Consider the following 20,946-nt stretch of genomic DNA (forward strand, 5'->3'; position numbering starts at 1 on the left):
CTGGCTTTTGATCAAAACTCTAATCTTATGTTTTATCTGGAATGTCTACTTAATTTTTCAATGATAAAACCTAGTAATTTCTTTTCTTTTTCGAAAATAACGCTATTTGAATTGAAAACGATCCCTATGTTTTGTTTTCTCCGAAATATGTCTATGTTTCAATTTTGAATCAAAACCTTAACCTTTGTTTACTGCGATGTCCCATAATCAAAACAATAATCCTACGCTTTTTGAAGTCAAACTATTTTTGGTTTTTAACGACCCTAATCCTATGTTTTTCTTTTTAAATGTCTTTTTGTGTAAAGAAAAAGACATTTCCAAAACGAAAAACATTGCTACTCTATCTTTTCAATCAAAAACCTAATCCTTTGTTTCTAAATGTCCACTATTTTGAGTTTTTAATCAAAGCCCTCATTCCTTGTTTTCTTTTAAAATGCCTCTATTTCTCAATCAAAACCATAATCCTATATTTCTTTCACTGGAATGTCTACGTATTTTTAAAATCTAAAACTCTAATCCCATGTTTTCTTTTATAGTAATGTCACTATTTTGAATTAAAAATTCAAATCCTATGTTTTCTTTCCAAAATTTCTCATATTTTTCAATCAAAACCATAGTCGTATAATTTCTTTTTGTAATTTCTACTATTTTTAAATGAAAACCCTAATCCAATGTTTTCTTTTTATAATTTCTACTATTTTTAAATCAAAACGCTAATCCTATTTTTTTTTTTCGTAATGTCTCCTATTTTTCAATCAAAACACTAATCCTATGTTTTCTTCTTAATGGGTGACTTATATTTGAACTCAAAACCGTGAATCCTATGTTTTCTTTTTGTAGTTTGTCCTATTTTGTGAAAAAGCTAGCAAATATATGTTTTCCTTTTAATGTCTCCTATTAATCGGCTTTTCAAAAAGAAAACAAAAAGTTAGAGTATTTTATTTAAAGCTGATAGTGTATGTTTTACTGTAGCTAATGTCTGCATATGTTTTCTTTTCGGAATGCTTCCTATTTTTTAATCAAAACCCTAATCTATTTTTCCCTTTTAAGAATGTCTGCTATTTTTAAATATAATAATCATATGTTTTCTTTTGCAAATGTCCCCTATGTTTTAAAATAAAAACCCTAATCCTATAGCTTTCATGGAGTAATGCCTCCTATTTTCCAATCAAAACCATAATCTTATAAATATCCTGCTATTTTTCAATCAAAATCCTAATTCTATGTTTTCTTTCTCGATGCCTACTATGAATCAAAAACCCTAATTTTATGTTTTTGCTTTTGAGAATGTCCTCTATTTTTGGATCTAAAACAATAATCGTATGTTTTCTTTTAAGTAATGCCTCATATAATCAAAACAATAATCCATAGTTTTATTTTTCAAATGACTCCTATTTTTTAAATCAAATCCCTTAATCTTATGTTTTCTTTTAGAATGTCTTCTATTTTTTAAAACAAAAACAATAATCCTATGTTTCTATTTTCATAATGTCTCATATTTTTCAATCGAAAAACTTAATCCTATGTTTTCTTCTCGGAAATGTCTACTATATTCAAAAACTCTAATCCCTATGATTTCTATTCGGAATGTCTCATAATTTTTCATTCCAAAACCCCAATCCTATGTTTTCTTTTCAGAATCACTACTATATTTCAATAGCTAATCCTATGTTTTCTACTAGAGATATCTACTGTTTTTTTAATCACAAACCCTAATCCCAAGATTTTTCTTATAGTAATGTCTCCCTATTTTCTAATGAAACCCTAATCTATGTTTTATTTTCAAAAATGCTCTACAATATTTGAATCAAAACCATAATCCTATGTTTTACTTTTAAAATGTCCCATATTTTTCAATCAAAACCCTAATCCTATGTCATCAATTTTTGAATCAAAACAATAATCCTATGTTTTATTTTCATAATTTCTAATACTTTTTAGTTTGAATGAAAACCCTAATCCTATGTATTCTTTTTTGAATGTCTCCAATTTTTTGATCAAAACCCAAATCCTAAAATTTCTTTGTTGAATGTCTGCTATTTCTAAATCAAAGCCCTAATTCTATGTTTTCTTTTTGAAGTGTTCCTTACTTTTCACTTTTGAATCAAAACACTAATTCATTGTTTTCTAATATTAATGTCTCCTATTTTTTAATCAAAACCCTAATCCTATGTTTTTCCTTTTTGAAATGTCTCATACTTTTCAATCAAAACCTTAATCCTATGTTTTGATTTTCGGAATGTCTTCTATTTTTAATATAAACATTAACCCTATGATTCCTTATAGTAATGTCTATTATTTTTCATTCAAAACCCTAATCATATTTTTTCTTATAGTAATTTCTCCTATTATTCAACCAAAACCCTAATCCTATTATTTTTTTCGTAATACCTACTATATTTGAATCAAAACCGTAATCCAACATTTTCTTTTTGAAATGTCTCCCATCTTTCAAATCAAAACCCGAATCCTATGCATTCTTTTCTTAATGTCTCCTATATATCTGTTTTGAATCAAAATCCTAACCTATGTTTTATTTTCAGAATGTCTCCTATATTTCAATCAAAAACCTAATCCTTTCTTTTCTTTTTAGAATATCTACTATTTTTGAATCAAAACTATAATCCTATGTTTTCCTATAATAATGTCTCCTATTTTCATTCAAAACCATAATCCTATGTTTTTTTATAGTAATGTCTACTATTTTTTTCAATCAAAAACCTTTAATATTTTGTTTTTCTTTTCGAAATGCCTCATATTTTTAATCTAAACTAGAATCCTACTTTTTCTTTTCATAATATCTTCTATCTTTCAGTCAAAACCCTAATCCTATGTTTTGTTTTCAGAATGTCCTATTTTTTAGGTTTTGAATCAAAAACCTTAATCTTTTTGTTTTTCATTTTCGCAATGTCTCCTAATTTTGAATCAAAACCCTATTCCTTTTCTTTTCTTTTTAGAATGTCTACTATCTTTTTAATTAAAACCCTAATCCTAGTGATGAGTACATTTCATATCATATTTATGTACCCTTAATTCATTCTTTTTTACTTGTCATTTAGTATACTTTTGTGCATATTCGGTGCCATTCTAGGTATATTTGTTCTTTGTGCAGGACTCAAGGCCTCAAAGAAATTTGGAGTGAAATCGGGGATTAATCAAGCAAAGAATGAAGATTTTGCTTAATGCTCTAGTTAAAGACGGAAAGAGCATGGTCATGCTCTGTCCCCCTGATTGTTTCAGCCTAAAAATGACCTAGTGATAATTCAAGTAGGGAGGTGCTTTCAGGCCAAGCACGGTCTCAGCATGACCGTGCTCCTTCCCTTGATTTTCTCAGTCTATAGACAGTTTCTACCAATCAAGGGAAGCAAGCTCGGGATGCTCATGCCACGGTCGTGAACAGGCAAACCACAAGTGGAGCACGATCATGCTTCTCTCCCTAATTTTCCTAGGTGAGCACTCAGTTAATTCATTCAGAAATGTCAACGAGAAATACAGTCCAAAAACAACTGTGCTTAGACTGTGTCGAGCTTGAAATCAGCCTTTTAACTCCATATTTCTTGGTTTTCAACCTAATTTTTGTTTGGGGATTTTCTTCCCCACCAAGAGAACTTGGATGAGGGCAATAACCAAGTGTCAACACACCATCTAAGGGGATCAAAGACAAATAGAAGGCACAAGGGAAGTAGGGTTAGCATTAAAGAAGCTCAACTAGGAAGATTATCTTGAGAAGGAGGGAGTAATGTCTTCTTTCCTTAGCCTTTTATTTATTCCTTCCATGTTGTACCCATCTATGAGGGGTTAACCGTCCACGGTGCCCGAGACATGAACTATGATTCTCTATATAATTTGAATACTCGCTTTTAATTGTCCACGGAGTTCTATTGGTTTCTTGTGTTAAATCTTGAATTGCATAACTTGATGTGTTTGATTTGCACAGTAGGTTAAATAAAACATGGTGTGTGAATTGCCATAGTTGTAGTTGCCTTGTGTGATTGTAAAACTCAATTTGTATGAAACACTCCGCTACCTTAGCAAAACTTGGTGCATTTGAGAACCATAGATAAGACATTGCTTTTAAGGGCACACAAGAACCGTACGATGTATCCGGTAGGCAATAGAAGCAAGTTAGTATACTACAACTCATAGGAATCATCCCGGGGCATTGCTCTATTGTTGTTGAATTCTCGATCCTAGTCCGCTTGATAATTCCACCTATTCTTTAATTTACTTGTTTTATTTTACTTCATTAAACCAACCCAATCTTTGTCCAACTAGAGATTAGAAGAAGAATTGGTAATTTAAGTCTAGTCCCTCTGGTTCAACATCCTTACCCCTCCCAGGTACCACTGTATTATATATGCATGACACACATACTTGCGGACAACGAATCATGTTTTTGGCGCCGTTGTCGGGGACTGGCAACTTTAGGATAGTTTGGATTCCGATGATCTAGTTTGTTAATTTTGTTCATACTTGTGAATATCTATATTCCCCTTTCTTTTTAATCATTCTTTTTAGCCTTATTTTCATTTTGATTCTTTGAATTCTTAAACTTAAATTGATCTTTCTTAACTCATGGAGGAACTGTTGGCTACTTTAAGATGTCACCAATGTGCACTCAATTACCACAACGGGGACACTGAAAAGAGACGCAAATGGCGAACGCTGCCAATCCTAATTGGGATCGTGATCTTTATATACTTAGTTGTGAGAACGTTGTACAACGGATGGTGATCTAAGAGAGAATGATTAGTGGAGCTACAAGAGTGTAACTTCCTAACAGTCATGGGTACGGTCACCATGCCGTGCATAGGACTTGGTTACCACAACCATAGGAATAGCTATACAAATTATGAATTAGAAATAATACTTCTAATATTCCCCCTCAATCATAGCATGGTCTTCAGGTTGAGATTGCGGTAAATTGCATCAAATGGGGCTCTTGACAGTGCTTGATAAATTTGTCTGCAAGTTGATCCTTTGACATGATGAATTGAAGTTCCATTGTTTTGCGCGCCACTTGTTCATGAATAAAGTGGAAATCGACTTCGATGTGCTTTATACGAGTGTGAAACATTGGGTTGGTAGTGAGATAGGTTGCACTGAGGTTGTCATACAACAACACTTGCGATCTACCTTGAAATACACTAAGCTCTTTCAGCAGCGACTTTGACCATATCACTTCGACTGTCACAATGGCTATGTCCTTGTATTAAGCTTTGGTGCTTGAGCTTTAGGCTGTGGGTTGTTTCGGTGAACTCTAGGACACTAGATTGGGCCCAAGGAACACTGCTAACCCACTAGTCGACCACCGATCATCAGGGCACCCAACCCAGTCTGTGTCAAAGAACGCACTGATTGTAGTTGTAGCTGATTTTTGCAATTTCAGTCCATGGTAGAGAGTACCCTTGATGAATCGAAGAATCCTTTTAAGTGCTGCCAATGTACATTTCTGGGAGACTGAATATACTGACACACTCGGTTGACTGCAAAAGATATATCAGGTTGACCAATAGTTAAGTATTGTAGCCCTCCAACTATACTTTGATATTGAAACTGCTCTTTTTCGTTCAGTGCCTCCCCTAATCTCTGCCTAATTTGTCACTTGATGATATTGGTGTGGTAATTGCATTGCACTTCTCCATGTGTGCTCTCTTAAGTAAATCATGAGCTTATTGTTTTTGGGATAGAAGAACCCCATCTTTCTCTAGTTTAATTTCAATGCCTAAGAAATAATCTAGTTGGCTAAGATCTTTAACTGCAAAATCATTATAAAGCTACTGGATGAGCTAGATTGTAGCAACTGATGAGGAGCTAACTATGATTATGTCAACCACATAAATCAACAAATAAATTATAACCCCTCCCTCACTGAATATGAATAGAGAGGCATCAGCTTTGGATGGCTTGAAGCCAAATTCCTGGAGCTTTCTTATCAACCGTGAGTGCCAGGCTCGAGGAGCTCGTCTCAGTCCATATAGTGACTTCTTGAGATGACACACATGACCTGGTGTCCAGTTAGGATCCTCATAACCTTGTGGTTGCTTTATGTAGACCTCTTCTTGAAGCACACAATGAAAGAAAGCATTTTGGATGTCCATTTGGTACATTTTCCACTAATTGTTGACTACTAGTGACAAGATCACCCTAGCTATTGTTGGCTTGATGACAGGAGAATATGTATCCAGGTAATCAACACCAGACCATTGTTTGAACCTCCCTTGGCAATGATTCGTGCTTTGAGTCTGTTAACTAAGCCGTCAGAGTTCTTCTTCACTTTGAAGATCCATCAGCTATCAATTAGATTCATGCCCTTCCTTGATGGCACAAAATCCCTGGTGTCATTCTTGATTAGTGTTAAATACTCATCATCCATGGTACTTTTCCATGCTAGACTGACCAATGCTTCTTGCAGGCTGCTGGGTTGAGTCAGTTAAAAAATTGCAGTTTTGGCGGTTGTCGAACAAGCAACGGTAACTGAACTTGTGAAACTACTCAGTTTTTTAGAATATCTTATGGTTCCATCAGTGAACACCTTGGGTCGGACAATATTATCATGAAGTCTTGTAAGTATTGGATGTTTCCTAACAACCTCATCAAAATGATTCTCAACTGAGTTATTAATATGCTCGCTTGATTCAGGTTGTCGAGTTTCAGAACATGACTCTGAGTTTTTTGAACTCAGAGTCAAAAAATCATAAACATTCTCAAAAGTACTCATCATCCATGGTACTTTTCCATGCTAGACTGACCAATGCTTCTTGTAGGCTGCTGGGTTGAGTCAGTTAAAAAATTGCAGTTTTGGCGGTTGTCGAACAAGCAACGGTAACTGAACTTGTGAAACTCCTCAGATTTTTAGAATATCTTATGGTTCCATCAGTGAACACCTTGGGTCGGACAATATTATCATGAAGTCTTGTAAGTATTGGGTTTTTCCTAACAATCTCATCAGAATGATTCTCAACTGAGTTATTAATATGCTCGCTTGATTCAGGTTGTCGAGTTTCAGAACATGACTCTGAGTTTTTTGAATTGTTGACTGACAAACCTAACAAACCTGTAGGGGATATGCTAGAACTAGGAGCATCAGTGTTAACAATTGGATCAGATAAGTCATTACTCATGTGAGAAACAATTAGAGCTGGATAAATTTGTGAGTTTCTTGAATCAATGAGTTCATGCTCATAGTATAATGTGTTCTTGACAGGAGTAGGCAAAACAGTGGGATGGTGTGACGTTTTCGGTTCAAGTGCTTCATTGTTTGAGTGCTGGTCAAAAGGGAAGATTGTTTCATCAAACACTACATCACGTGAGATATACACACTACTAGTGGCTCTATCAATACACTTGTAATCCTTATGAGAGTCCCTATAGCCTATGAAAACACACTTTTTTCTTCTAAAGTTTAATTTCATAGAATTTTAAGCTCGTAGATTGTGCCAGCAGGCATAATTGAAGATACGTATGAGAGAGTAGTTAGGTTTAGCGCCAAGGAGCTTGTGAATAGATGTAACATGATCGATGGTGCGACTAGGCATCCTATTGATCAAGAAACAAGCAGTGTGGATGGCTTAATCCCGAAATCGGAGAGGTATACTTGCTTGGGCTAAAAAAGTGAGACCTATCTCAACGATATGTCTGTGTCTTCTTTCAATTGTGCCATTTTGTTGATGTGTATGATGACAAGAAATGCTACGGGTGATGCCTATCCGTCCAAAGTAATTGTGTAGTCGATTATATTCACCCCCCCAATCGGACTAAACTATTTGAATTTTGGAGTTCAGAAGAGTTTCTAGATGCTTTTCAAACTCAAGAAAAATAGACTCAACTTCATATTACATTTCAGGAAATAGATCGAATCAAACTTGTTATAGTCATCAACAAAGGACATATAATATTTTGAATTATGCACTGATTAAAGAGTAGGTCCCCAAATATTAGTGTGAATTATTTGGATGGGAGCAGTGGATACATGCAAGTAGGTAGAATAAGGAAGCTGATTTGCCTTTCCCTACTGACAGACATCACAAACTAAAAAGATCTACTGTTTGAAAGTACAACAATTTTGTTATTCTGAAGAATTCGAGGGACAACTGAAGTAGTTGGATATCCTAGTCTATGATGCCACTGCTTTTGAGAAATCTTGGTAAAAAGCAGGGCTTGACTAGGTCTCTTCTTTGGAAGCATGTAGAGGCCATCTTTACATATTCCACCAAGAAAAATGGCTCTCGTGTCCTGATCCTTACAAAGAATGAGTTGGGGTGAAATTCATCAAATGCATGATTGTCCATTTTCGGACAGAAATAAGATTTCTATTAATTTTAGGAGCATGTAAAACATGATTCAGATAAAGTGGTCGATTTATGCCGGATATAAATGAATTCTCAAGATAAGTAATAGACATACCTTCACCATTTGCGGCCTGAACTTCATTTCCTCCGGTGTATCATGTTCTGGTTATCTAATGATCGAGATCATTGGTGTGGTGGTCTGTGGCGCCATTGTCGATGTACTAATGAGGATTGACGGAATAGCCATTGGTGATAGCAGTAGCAACCTTGTTGGCATCTTCAGGTTGGTAACTGTGATCAAACTGGTACCAGCAGCAGAGCGCGTCATGGCCTGTCTTGTTGCAAACTTGGCACAAGACATCATGATCAGTACTGGATCTTGATGACTAACCATGACCACAGTGACCATCCTGTGATCTGCCACCACTGTGGCTTTGGCCATAATTGTTTTGTGGCCACCTCCATTGACTCCACGCCCTTGGTTCCTACTGACATGATTAGCCAAAGACACCTGGACGTCAGAGTTGTTTTGTTCAATGCGCATCTCATAGGTCAACATGTGAGCATACACATAATTGATAGTGGAGTGGTCCGTACACATGGTGATGCTTGTCACCAGGGAGTCGTACTCGCTACAGAGACCGCGCAATAGATAGGCGATCACCTCTTCATCTTTGAGTAGCTTGCCAATGGCAAAGAGGGTATCGACGAGATGGTTCATCTTGCGGTAGTACTTAGCAATGGACATGTCCTTCTTCTTTAATGTGGCAACCTGATGCGTATTTGCATGATGCGAGTAAGCGAGCTTGACGCATACATGTTCTCCAAGGTGCGTCATGCATCACGCGACATCATCACCCCAACTAGGTTCCCGAGTATGTCCTCCATGAGAGAGAAGATGATCGTGCTTTCGAAACTGCTAGGTCTTGATGGTACCAGTGTTGAAAGTCCGGATTAACGTGACTCAATAGAAGCCCACCCAGCTTTCTTCAGCTGCCAACATGATGACATCGATTTGGGTGCGCGGTGGACCCATTAACGTAGTCGAGGAGGCCTTAAGCCCTTCAGTGGGAGCATGGCATCCGCGGTAATTTTCCTCGAAGGCCGGATCGCATGCGTAGGGATGGTGATAGCCGAGGCAAAGGCGGAGTTGTTTGTGGTAACATATTGCGCTGATCCAGACATGGCAAGAGCTCAAAGCTTTAGATCATGTTTTTGATAGCATGAAAAAAGAAGCAGATGCCAAACACTACCAATCCCAATTGGGATTGTGATCTTTATATACTCAGCTGTGAGAACGTTGTACAACTGATCGTGATCATAGAGGAAGGAGTAGTGGAGCTACAAGAGTGTAACTTACTAACAGCCGTGGGTGAGGTCACCACGCCGTGCGTAGGACTCCTTCACCTCAAGTATAGGAATAGCTATACAAACTATGAATTACAAATAATAATTCTAAGAGATGCCACCTATCCAGATCACAAGCAAGGCTTAGCTGAGTTGATATCAAACTTTTGTAAGCAAACATCATAGTGGAGTCAGTTTATGAGTCCAGAGATGGATCATTACCGAGAGAGCCAAGAACAAGTGATGAGTATGAGCCAGGCAATGTCTATCTCGGTTGAGTTCACTAAGGACACAGGAACAGGAGAAATTAAGGATTGTAGGTTCAGTGATGAAGACTTCACCGACATTGGTAAACTCGAGAATGGTATTTTAGCGGCAACCACTGATATTAAAAAGAGAGATATGGTAGATGCAGCTCTAGAACCAATAGTGCCCGCTCCTTCGGAGAAGGAGCTCAAAGAGCTACCTACACATTTAGAATACACATTTTTAGTTGGGAATCCCTAGATGTTGTCATCATTTCATCCACACTCGATGCATGTCAAAAGGAAAAATTGGTGGAAACACGTGAGTACATAAAATGGCCATCGCTGGGAGTATTTCAGACATCAAGAGCATTAATTCATCTTTTTGCAAGCATAAAATTTTGATGGAGGATAACATTAGACCCAAGGTTCAACCTCAACGTAGATTGAACCACAACATGATGGAGGTGGTCAAGAAGGAGGTGAAAAAACTTCATGACATTGAAATAATTTATCCAATCTTAGATAGCCCATGGGCTAGTCTAGTATAGATTGTGCCAAAGAAGGGAGGAATGACAGTGATTTTAAATGAACGGAATGAGTTGATCCTTACCCTTACAGTAACCGGATATCGTGTCTGCATAGATGACCGGAAGCTAAATGATGCTACTCGTAAGGACCATTTTCCCTAGCAATTTATTGATCAAATGTTGGAATGGCTGTCGGGTCTGAAGTACAACTATTTCCTTGATGGGATGTCTGGATACCTTTAGATTCTAGTCGGCCCTGAAGATCAAAAAAAGACTACTTTGATATGTTCGTATGGTACTTTTGCTTACAGTAGAATGTTGTTCTTCTTGTGTAGTATAAGAAAATATAGGATTAGGGTTTTGATTAAAAACAAAAAAAATAGGGGATATTTCTAATGAAAACCCTAATCCTAATCCTATATTTTCTTTTTGGAATATAACCTATTTTCTTAATAGGAGGCATTTTGAAAAGAAAAGAATATGATTAGTGTTTTGATTGAAAAATAGGAGACATTCAGAAAAAGAAAACATGTAAATGGGTTTCTGAATCGAACCCCTAATGCTATGTTTTCCTTTCAGAAAACATAAGATTCTAGTTTTGAAAGATAGGATTCGGGTTTTTGATTGAAAGATAGGAGACATTCAGAAAGAAAAACATATGATTAAGGTTTTTATGGAAAAAAATAGGAGGCATTCTAAAAAGAAAACCTAGAATTAGGATTTTGAATAAAAAATATGAGACATTTCGAAAAGTAAAAATTAGATTAGGGTTTTGATGAAAAAAATTACCCGACATTCCCAAAACAAAAAATAGGATTTATGTTTTGATTTAAAAAAATGAGACATTCTGAAAAGAAAACAAAGTATTAGGGTATTGATTCAAAATTTAAAAATAGGAAGAAAATATAGGAGTCGGGATTTGAAAGATAGGATTCGAGTTTTGATTAAAAGATTGGAGATATTTGAAAAGAAAACATAGGATTATGGTTTTGAGTAAAATATAATAGGCATTCCCATGTTAGGACATTTCTATAATAGGAGTGGCTCCTATTTTGGAAATATCTCATATTTTTAAATCAAAGACAAAAACCTATGTTTTCTCTTTGTAATGGCTCTTTTTTTTTTAATAAAAACCAAAATCTTATGTTCTCTTTTCGGAATGTCTCCAATCTTTCAATGAAAACTGTAATCCTATGTTTTCTTTAGGGAATATCTCTTATTTTTAGTGAAAAACCCAAATCCTAAGTTTTGTTTTCAGAATGGATCTTATTTTTAAATCAAAACCCCAATCCTAAGTTTTTTTGGAATTTCTCCTATTATTTAATCAAAACCCTAGTATTATGTTTTTTTGGAATGTCTAATACATTTTTAAATCAAAACAATAATCTTATTTTTTGTTTTCGTAATATCTCATATTTTTCTATAGAAAACCTTATCCTATGTTTTATTTTAGGAATGGCTCCAATTTTTGAATCAAAACCCTAATCCTTTATTCTCTCTTGGGAACGTCAGCTTCTTTTAATGAAAAGTCTATTCCTATGTTTTATTTTGGAAATGCCTCCTATTTTTAAATCAAAACAATAATCATTTGGTTTATTTTCGAAATGTCTCCTATCTTTCAATCTAAACCCTAATCCTATGTTTTCACTGCAGAATGCCTACTATATTTGAATCAAAACTCTAATCCTATGTTTTTCTTTCGAATACCTCCTATTTTTGAATCAAAATCCTAATCCTCCCGTTTGCCTTTGGAATGTCCCCTATGTATCATTTTTAAATATAAAATGTAACCTATGTTTTCTGTTCAGAATGTCTACTATTTTTTAATCAAACCATTAATCCTATGTTTTCTTATAATAATGTCTCCTATCTTTCAATCAAGATCAAAATCCTATGTTTATTTTTTATAATGCCTTCTATTTTTGAATAAAAATCATAATCCTATATTTCCTTTTTCGAATGACTCCTTTTTTTGAATAAAAATCGAAATCCTATGTTTTCTTTTTGAAATGTCTCCTACCTTTTCAATCAAAACCCAAATCTTATGTTTTCTTTTCTTAATGTCTCCTAATTATTAGTTTTGAATCAAATCCCTTATCGTATGTTTTCTTAATGTCTCCTATTTATTAGTTTTAAATTTTAATGAAAACCTTAATCCTATGTTTTCTTTTTGAAATGTCTCATATTTTTCAATCAAAATCTTAATCTTATGTTTTCTTTTTGGAATATTTTCTATTTTTTCAGTTTACAATAAAAAGCCAAATCCTTTCTTTTTCTTTTAGAATGTCCAATATTATTTAATCAAATGCCTAGTACTTTGTTTTCTTTTTAGAATGTCTCCTATTTTTCAATAAAAAAATGTAATTCTATGTTTTTTTTCATAATGTCTACTTTTTTTGAATCATAACGCTGATCTAATCTTTTTCTTATGTTAATGTCTCCTATTATTCACTCAAAACCCTAATCCTATTTTTCTTTTTTGTAATGCTAACTATATTTCTATCAAAATAATAATCCTATGTTTTCTTTTCCGAATGTCTACCGAAACATTAATCATATTTTTTCTTATATTAATCTCTCCTATGTTTCAATCAAAACCCAAATCATTTATTGTCTTTTCGGAATGTCTACTTATTTTGAAGCAAAACTGTAATAATATGTTTTCTTATTGTAATGTCTCCTGTTTTTCAATGAAAACCCTAATCATATGTTTTCTTTTCGAAATGTCTCATATTTGAATCAAGTACTAATCCTATGTTTTCTTTTTTGAATGTCTCCTATCTTTCAATCAAAGTAGGATTCGGATTTTCAATTAAAAAATAGTGCATATTCTAAAAAGAAAAAATAGCATTAGTGTTTTGATTGATACTATGAGACATTAATTACTATAAGAAAACATAGGATTAGAGATTTGTTCCAAAAATCGCATACATTCCAAAAAGGAAAGAAGGGATAAGATTTTTTATTGAAATATCGGCAATATTTCCAAAAGAAAAGCATAGGATTAGGATTTTCATTCAAAAATAGCAGATGTTCCAAAAATAGAACATAGTATTTGGGTTTTGATTTTAAAATATGAGACATTTCAAAAACAAAACATAGGATTAGGTTTTGATTAAAATAGAAAACATTACTATAATAAAACATAGAATTAGGGTTTTGATTAAAAACAAAAAAAATAGGGGACATTTCCTAAAGATAAACATAAGATTAGAATTTTCATTCCAAAATAATAGACATTTCAAAATGAAAACATAGGATTAGGTTTTTGATTGAAAAATAAGAGACATTTCAAAAAGAAAACACAAGGTTAGAGTTTTGACTGAAAAATATGAGACATTCCAAATAGAAAACGCCAAAGTAATGTTTTGATTAAAAATTAGTAGACATTTCTATAAGAAAAGATAGAATTAATGTTTTTATTAATAAATAGGAGGCATTACAAAAAGAAAAACATAAGACTAGGGTTTTGATAGAAAAATGGTAGACATTATCAAAAAGAAAATATAGGGATTCGGATTTTGATTCAAAACGAGTAAATAGGAAAACATTCGAAAACAAAAACATCCGATTATTGATTTGGAAATGATAAATATGAGACATTGCAAAAAGAAAGACGAGGATTAGTGTTTTGAATGAAAAAATAGGAAACATTACTATAACAAAACATATGATTTCGGTTTTGATTAAAATTTAAAAAATATGGGACATTTCCAAAAGAAAAGATAGTATTAGGGTTTCAATTCAAAAATAGTAGACAGTCCCAAAAGAAAACATAACATTAGGGTTTTGATTAAAAAATAGGAGCCATTCCAAAAAGAAAACATGAAATTATGATTTTTATTGAAAAATATGGGACGTTACAAAAAAAACATAGCATTAGTGTTTTGATTGAAAAATAATAGACATTCCGAAAAGAAAGATAGGATTAAGGTTTTGCTTTAAAAATATGAGACACTACTATAATAAAACATAGGATTATGGTTTTGTTTCAAAAAAAACAGAAATTCCAAAAATAAAAGTAAGGATTAGGGTTTTGATTGAAAAATATGAGACATTTTGAAAAGAAAAAGTAGGATTCAGGTTTCGATTGAAAAATAGGATTAAATTTTTTTCTTTCGAAAATGTGTCCTTTTTCTCAAAACATAGGATTCAGTTTTTGATTGAAAGATAGGAAACATATCCAGATATAGGACTCATGGTTTTGATTGAAAATAGAAGACCTTTCCAAAAAGAAAATATAAGTTAGGTTTTGATTGAAAATAGAGACATTCCGAAAAGAAAATATAGGATTAGCATTTTAATTGGACACATAGTAGTTTGACACATTATGATTAGGGTTTTGATTCAAAAATTAGCAAAACATTACCTAACCCTGATCATATGTTTTTCTTTTTACAATGCCACCTATTTAGGAATCAAAACAATAATAATATGTTTTTATTCACAATGTCTCCTACCTTCCAATAAAAAATCTAATACTAAGTATTCTTTTCTTCATGTTTGTTTTTATCGGTTTTGAATAATAACCGTAACCCATTAATTCATTATTTGCTTTTTCGGAATAGTTCCTATTTTTCAATCAAAAACCTAAATCATTCTTTTCTTTTTAGAATGTTTGTTATTTTAGAAACAAAACAATAAGCCTATGCTTTTTTTTATTTGGAATGTCTGCTATTTTTTAATCAAAACTTTAAACCAAAACCCTAAGCCAATTTTTTCTTTTTGTATTCAAAAATAATCCAATGTTATTGGTGCAAAAACAGAGGATTGGAAACCCTAAACATATGTTTTGTTTGTAAAATAAGAGTCATTCTGAATGATTGTCTGAAATTGCTCCAATTATTTTGAATCAAAATCCTAATCCTTTAACCTGTTACAAAATTGTAATGTCTCTTATTTTTCATTAAAAACCTTAATCTTATGGTTTTTTAAGTGTAATGTACGTATTTTTCAATCAAACCCCTAATCTTATGTTTTCGTTTGAAAATGTCAAATATTTTGAATAATAATAATAATAATATATTTCTTTCCGTAATTCGCATAGTTTTCAATCAAAACACTAATCCTATGATTTCTTATCAGAGTGGTTCTTATTTTTTCATCAAAACACTAATCCTATGCTTTCTTTTGGGAATGTATGCTACTTTTGAATCAAAACCCTAATCCTATGTATTCTTTTGGAAATGTCCTCTATTTTTCAGTTTTTAATCAAGACCCTATTTCTATATTTTTTGATAATAATGTCACCTATTTTTTCATCAAAACCCTAATCCTATGTTTTCTTTTCAGAATATCTCCTATTTTTGAATCAAAACGATAATCTTAAGTTTTCTTCTGTGAATCTCCGCTATTTTCGAATAAAAAATCTAATCCAATGTTTATTTTTAAGAATGTCTCATATTTTTTTAATCAAAACCCTAATCCTAAGTTTTTTTGGAATACCTCTTATTTTTTAATCAAAACCGTAATCTTATTCTTTCCTTTTGAGAATGTCTCTAATTTTTGAATCAAAACAAAAATCATATGTTTTCTTTTCATACTGTCTCATATTTTTCAATCAACCCAATAAACCTATGTTTTCAGCTTTTAATCAAAATCCGAATTCCATGTTTTCTATTCCTAACCCTTTTTTTTAAATCAAAACACTAATCCTTTGATTTCTTTTCTTTTCCTATGTCCCCTATCTTTTGTTTTGGAATGTCTGCTATTTTTTAATCAAAACCCTAGTTGGAATGTGTCCTAATTTTTATTCAAAATCCTAATCCTATATTTTCTTTTTGGAATGTCTCCTATTTTTCAATCAAAACCCTAATTGATGTTTTATTTTGGAATGTTTACTATTTTCTAATCAACACAATAATCCTACGGTTTCTTTTGGAAATGTTATTAAAATAATATGATTCATCATGAAAAGTTCAAAATATCTCTTAATTTTTTTGAAAAAACAGGAAAAATTTATAAAAGAAAACATTACTAGTCCTATCTTTCATTCTACCCCGAATCCTATGTTTTCTTTTCGAAATGTCTTCTTTTTTTAACCAAAACCCTAATCCTATCTTTTAAAATTCTAATCTTATGTTTTGTTTTTGTAATGTCTGCTATTTTTGAATCAAAACTCTAATCCTATGTTTTTTTTTTGGTAATGCCTTCTATTTTTCAATCAAAACACTAATTCTATGCATTCTTATCCGAATGTCTCCTATTTTTTAATCAAAACCCTAATCCTCTGCTTTTTTGGAATGTTTGCTATGTTTAATCCAAACCCTATTCTTATGTTTTCTTATGGTAATGTTTCATACTTTTCAATCAATTCCCTAACCTATTTTTTCTTTTCAGAATGTTTCCTATTTTTCTTTCAAAATCCTGATCGTATGTTTTTTTTTAATGTGTTCAATTTTTGAATCGAACCCTAATGCTATGTGTTCTTTTCGGAATGTCTCCTATTTTTTAGTTTTGAATGAAAAGCCTAATCCTTTACTATCTATTTAGAATATCTCCTACTTTTTTTAATCTAGACCATAATCCTATGTTTTCTTTTCGATATGTCTCCTACTTTGAAAGTTAAACCGTAGTCCTATGTTTTCATTTCTGTGTGCCACCTCAATTTAGGTTTTCAATCAAAAACCTATGTTTCCTATTATTTCTTCTCAGAATGTCTTATAGTTTTGAATCAAAACATTATCCTATGTTTTCTTTGCGGAATGTCTCAAATTTTTTGTTTTGAATCAAAACAATAATCATATATTTTCTTTTCAGAATACTTAATTTTTTAAGTTTTTAATCAAAAATGTAATCCAATATTTTCTTTTAAGAATGTCTACTTTTTTAAATGAAACCCCTAATTTAGTGTATTCCGTTTGTAATGTCTCTTATTTTTTGGTTTTGAATCAAAACCATAATCCTATGTCTTACTCTAAATATGTCTCCTATTTTTTTATTTTTCAATCAGAATTATAATTGTAATTTTTTTCAGAATGTCTACTTTTTTTAATCAAAACCCCAATATAATGTATTCTATTTGTTATGTCTTCTATTTTTGAATCAAAACTCTAATTCTATTTTTCTTTTCTGGGTGTCTCCTATTTTTCAGATTTGTATCGAAACCTATACGTCAATTTTCTTTTGGAATATCTCATATTTTGCAATCAAAAATCTAATCCTATGTTTTTCTTTGAAATATCTCATTTTTTGAGTCAAACCCCTACTCGTATGTTTTAATTGAAAAATAGGATTTAGTATTATTTGCTAATTTTTAATCAAAAGCCTAATTCTATGTTTTCTTTTTGTAATGTCTATTATGTTTCAATCAAAACCTGAATCCTATTTTTTCTTTTGTTAGTCTCTAATATTTTTTAATCAAAATCCTAATTTCATGTTTTCTTTTTGCAATGTCTCCTATTTTTGAATCAAACCTAATCTTATGTTCTCTTTTCGGAATGTCTCATGTTATTTTAATCAAAACTCTAATCCTATGTTTTCTTATAGTAATGTCTCCTATTTTTCAATCAAAATCCTAAGCTTATGTTTACTTTTGGGAATGTCTGCTATTTTTTAATCAAAAATCTAATCATATGTTTTCATTTGGGAATGTTTGCTATTTTTGAATAAAAACAATAACCGTTTGTTTTTTTTCTCATTATGTCTCATATTTTTTAATCAAAACCATTCTCCTAAGTTTTTTTTTTTTGGATTGCCTACTATTTCTTAATCAAAACCCTAATCTTATGTTTTCTTTTAGGAATATTTGGTATTTTTGAATCAAAACAATAATCCTATATTTTCTTTTAGAAATATCACATATTTTCTATCAAAACAGTTATCATCTGTTTTTTTTAGATTGTCAACTTTTTTTGAATGAAAACACTAATCCTATGTTTTTTTATAGGAATATCTCTTATTTTTCATTCAAAATCCTAATCCTATGTTTTTTTTATAGCAATGGCACCTATATTTCAATCAAAACCTAAACCGATGTTTTCTTTTGGGAAGGCTTACTATATTTGAATCAAAAACCTAATCCTATATGTTTCTTTTTTGTAATGCCTCCTATTTTCGAATAAAAATCCTAATACTATATTTTGCTTTCGGAATGCCTCGTATTTTTGAATCAAAACTCTAATCTTATGTTTTCTTTTGGGAATGTCTACTAGTTTTATATGTCTAATATTTTTGAATCAAAACCCTAATCCTATGTAGCCTTTTCGTAATGCCTACTATATTTGAATCAAAATGCTATTCCTATGTTTTGTTTTCATAATGTCTACAATCTAATACTTTGTTTTCATTTAGTAATACCTCCTATTTTTTAATAGAAATCCTAATCCTTGTCGTATGTTTTCTTTTCATAATATCTCCTTTTTTTAATCAAAACACTAATTCTCTATTTTATTTTTGGAATGTGTCATATTTTTTAGTTTTGAATCAAAACTCTAATCCTTTGTTTTCTTTTTGGAATCTCCAAGTTTTTATAATCAATACCCTAATCCTATATTTTGGTTGGGGAATATCTGCTAATTTTTAATCAAAACACTAGTCATATGTTTTCTTTTTGGAACGTCTCATATTTTTCAATCAAAACCATGATCCTATGATCTTTTTTTTTCAGAATGTCTCCTATTTTTCAATCAAAACCCTAATCCTATGTTTTCCTTTCAGAATGTCTACTTTTTTTTAATCAAACTGTCACGCTTCGACCCATGGGACCCACACATGACATACCGCCACGATAACCTAGGGGAGGTCAAACACCGGCCTGAACCCCATATCGCCTTACGGCTAACCTGTTCCATGTACGATAGTATTATACCAACAAGGAATAATTTAACAATAAGGACTTACAACAACATTACTATGCAAGGACAACATTGTAACCCAAGATAGATACATGGGTAATCGCAACATAGAAAGTCATAACAACAAGGATAACATCCCCCCAAAATTCGGTATAACTCTCATACATCAAATAGTCCTGACTAGTACAAATAGGAATATCCAAAGGAAGTAAAATAAAATATGAAGGTATAAAATCCTAGTGAGTCCATCTAATACATGCCAAAATGCTTAAGCATCATACACAATTCAAGAGGAACACAAAATAATCTCTACCAAGCACTTAACGCTTTACCCCAATGCTGTGCTATCACCTGGGAGAATAATGAAGAGGGGATGAGTAACTAAGTTACTCAGTGAGGGGCTAAAAATGGAACTACATCTCATACATGATTTAATAAAATAAAATACCAAAATATGCTTTGATTTTCAAAATATTTAAAAAGTTTTAAATAGCAAGTATAACATAATAAAGCATGATAAAAACCTTTTACATCATCACAGAATCTATACAAGTATGAAATCTAACTTCATACATTGCTTAAATAACTCATAGCTCAAAATAGTTACAAATAAATAAATCAACAATTTAAAATAGTCAATAGTATCACAATTAGCCTCGAAAACCCTCCATTCGCTAACCGTGGCCTCGGTTAGGTCAGGTGCCACCAAGATGGGCGCATCTTGGTGTTGGCTATTGGGGAACATGTGTGGTGATTCCGGGCACCCAACCCTACACACCTTCCAGGCTCTCTACGCGCCTCCTGAAAGGGTGAAATCTCATCTGAGTACTCCAAGCCACCCCAACTAGATCGTCCCATGGAAACTCTAACCCTTACTACAGTAAGTATTGGGGATCCCCTATGTCACCATCAAAACATTCAAATAACAATCCAACCCATAGGCTCAGTATATAAATCGATATGATAGCATAAGTCTCATTAAGAGATCACAAGTTTTCATATAAGCAACTTTCACTCCAAGAGTGAATAACTTGATTATAGCATCTTCAATGAAACCATTTTCATCAAAAACATCATACAAGAGTATTCCTTGAAAATATACTTCAAATATAACATCATTATAATGAATTTCTATTTGATTTACAGATGCCTTTTTAGTCATCATAATGAGAATATCAAGTCTCTTAAAATACATTATTTAAAAACATATATTTCAAAACATAGTGTTTCCAAACCACATGTAATATATATAATCTTTACCAACAATCATGAAATAAGCAAAGTCATAAATCATCATGATTTCTAGATCCTATGCAAAACATTTCAAGAGTTTTTAGCAACAACAAGTTAATTTTTCAAAGGCAAGCAATTTAGATATTAGAAAACATGCATGATGTATAGTCCATTATTTAGTAAATCCTACTCACAAACTTGGTGAGCTAAACACCCCGGTGCTACATCTCTACCGTGTCTTTTCCTTTGCTTGAAGTCTCACCTCCTAGAAGCAATTAAACAACCCAAAACAACAACCAAACATCATCAACGACTTGATCACCTTTAATAAAGGAAAATGCTCAAAATGGGAAAATAATTATTCGTAGGATTTCCTAAGCACTCTAACAAGAAGATCTAACAAGAATAAAACTGTCATAACCCTCAAAACTGACAAGAAAAGAAAAAGAAACTCAACTTGGTTCAGTGCTACAGTAGCCCTAACTAAGAGATGAAAGATCTCTCT

Source organism: Dioscorea cayenensis, chromosome 20 (genome assembly GCF_009730915.1).
Source record: "Dioscorea cayenensis subsp. rotundata cultivar TDr96_F1 chromosome 20, TDr96_F1_v2_PseudoChromosome.rev07_lg8_w22 25.fasta, whole genome shotgun sequence".
Taxonomy (NCBI): domain Eukaryota; kingdom Viridiplantae; phylum Streptophyta; class Magnoliopsida; order Dioscoreales; family Dioscoreaceae; genus Dioscorea; species Dioscorea cayenensis.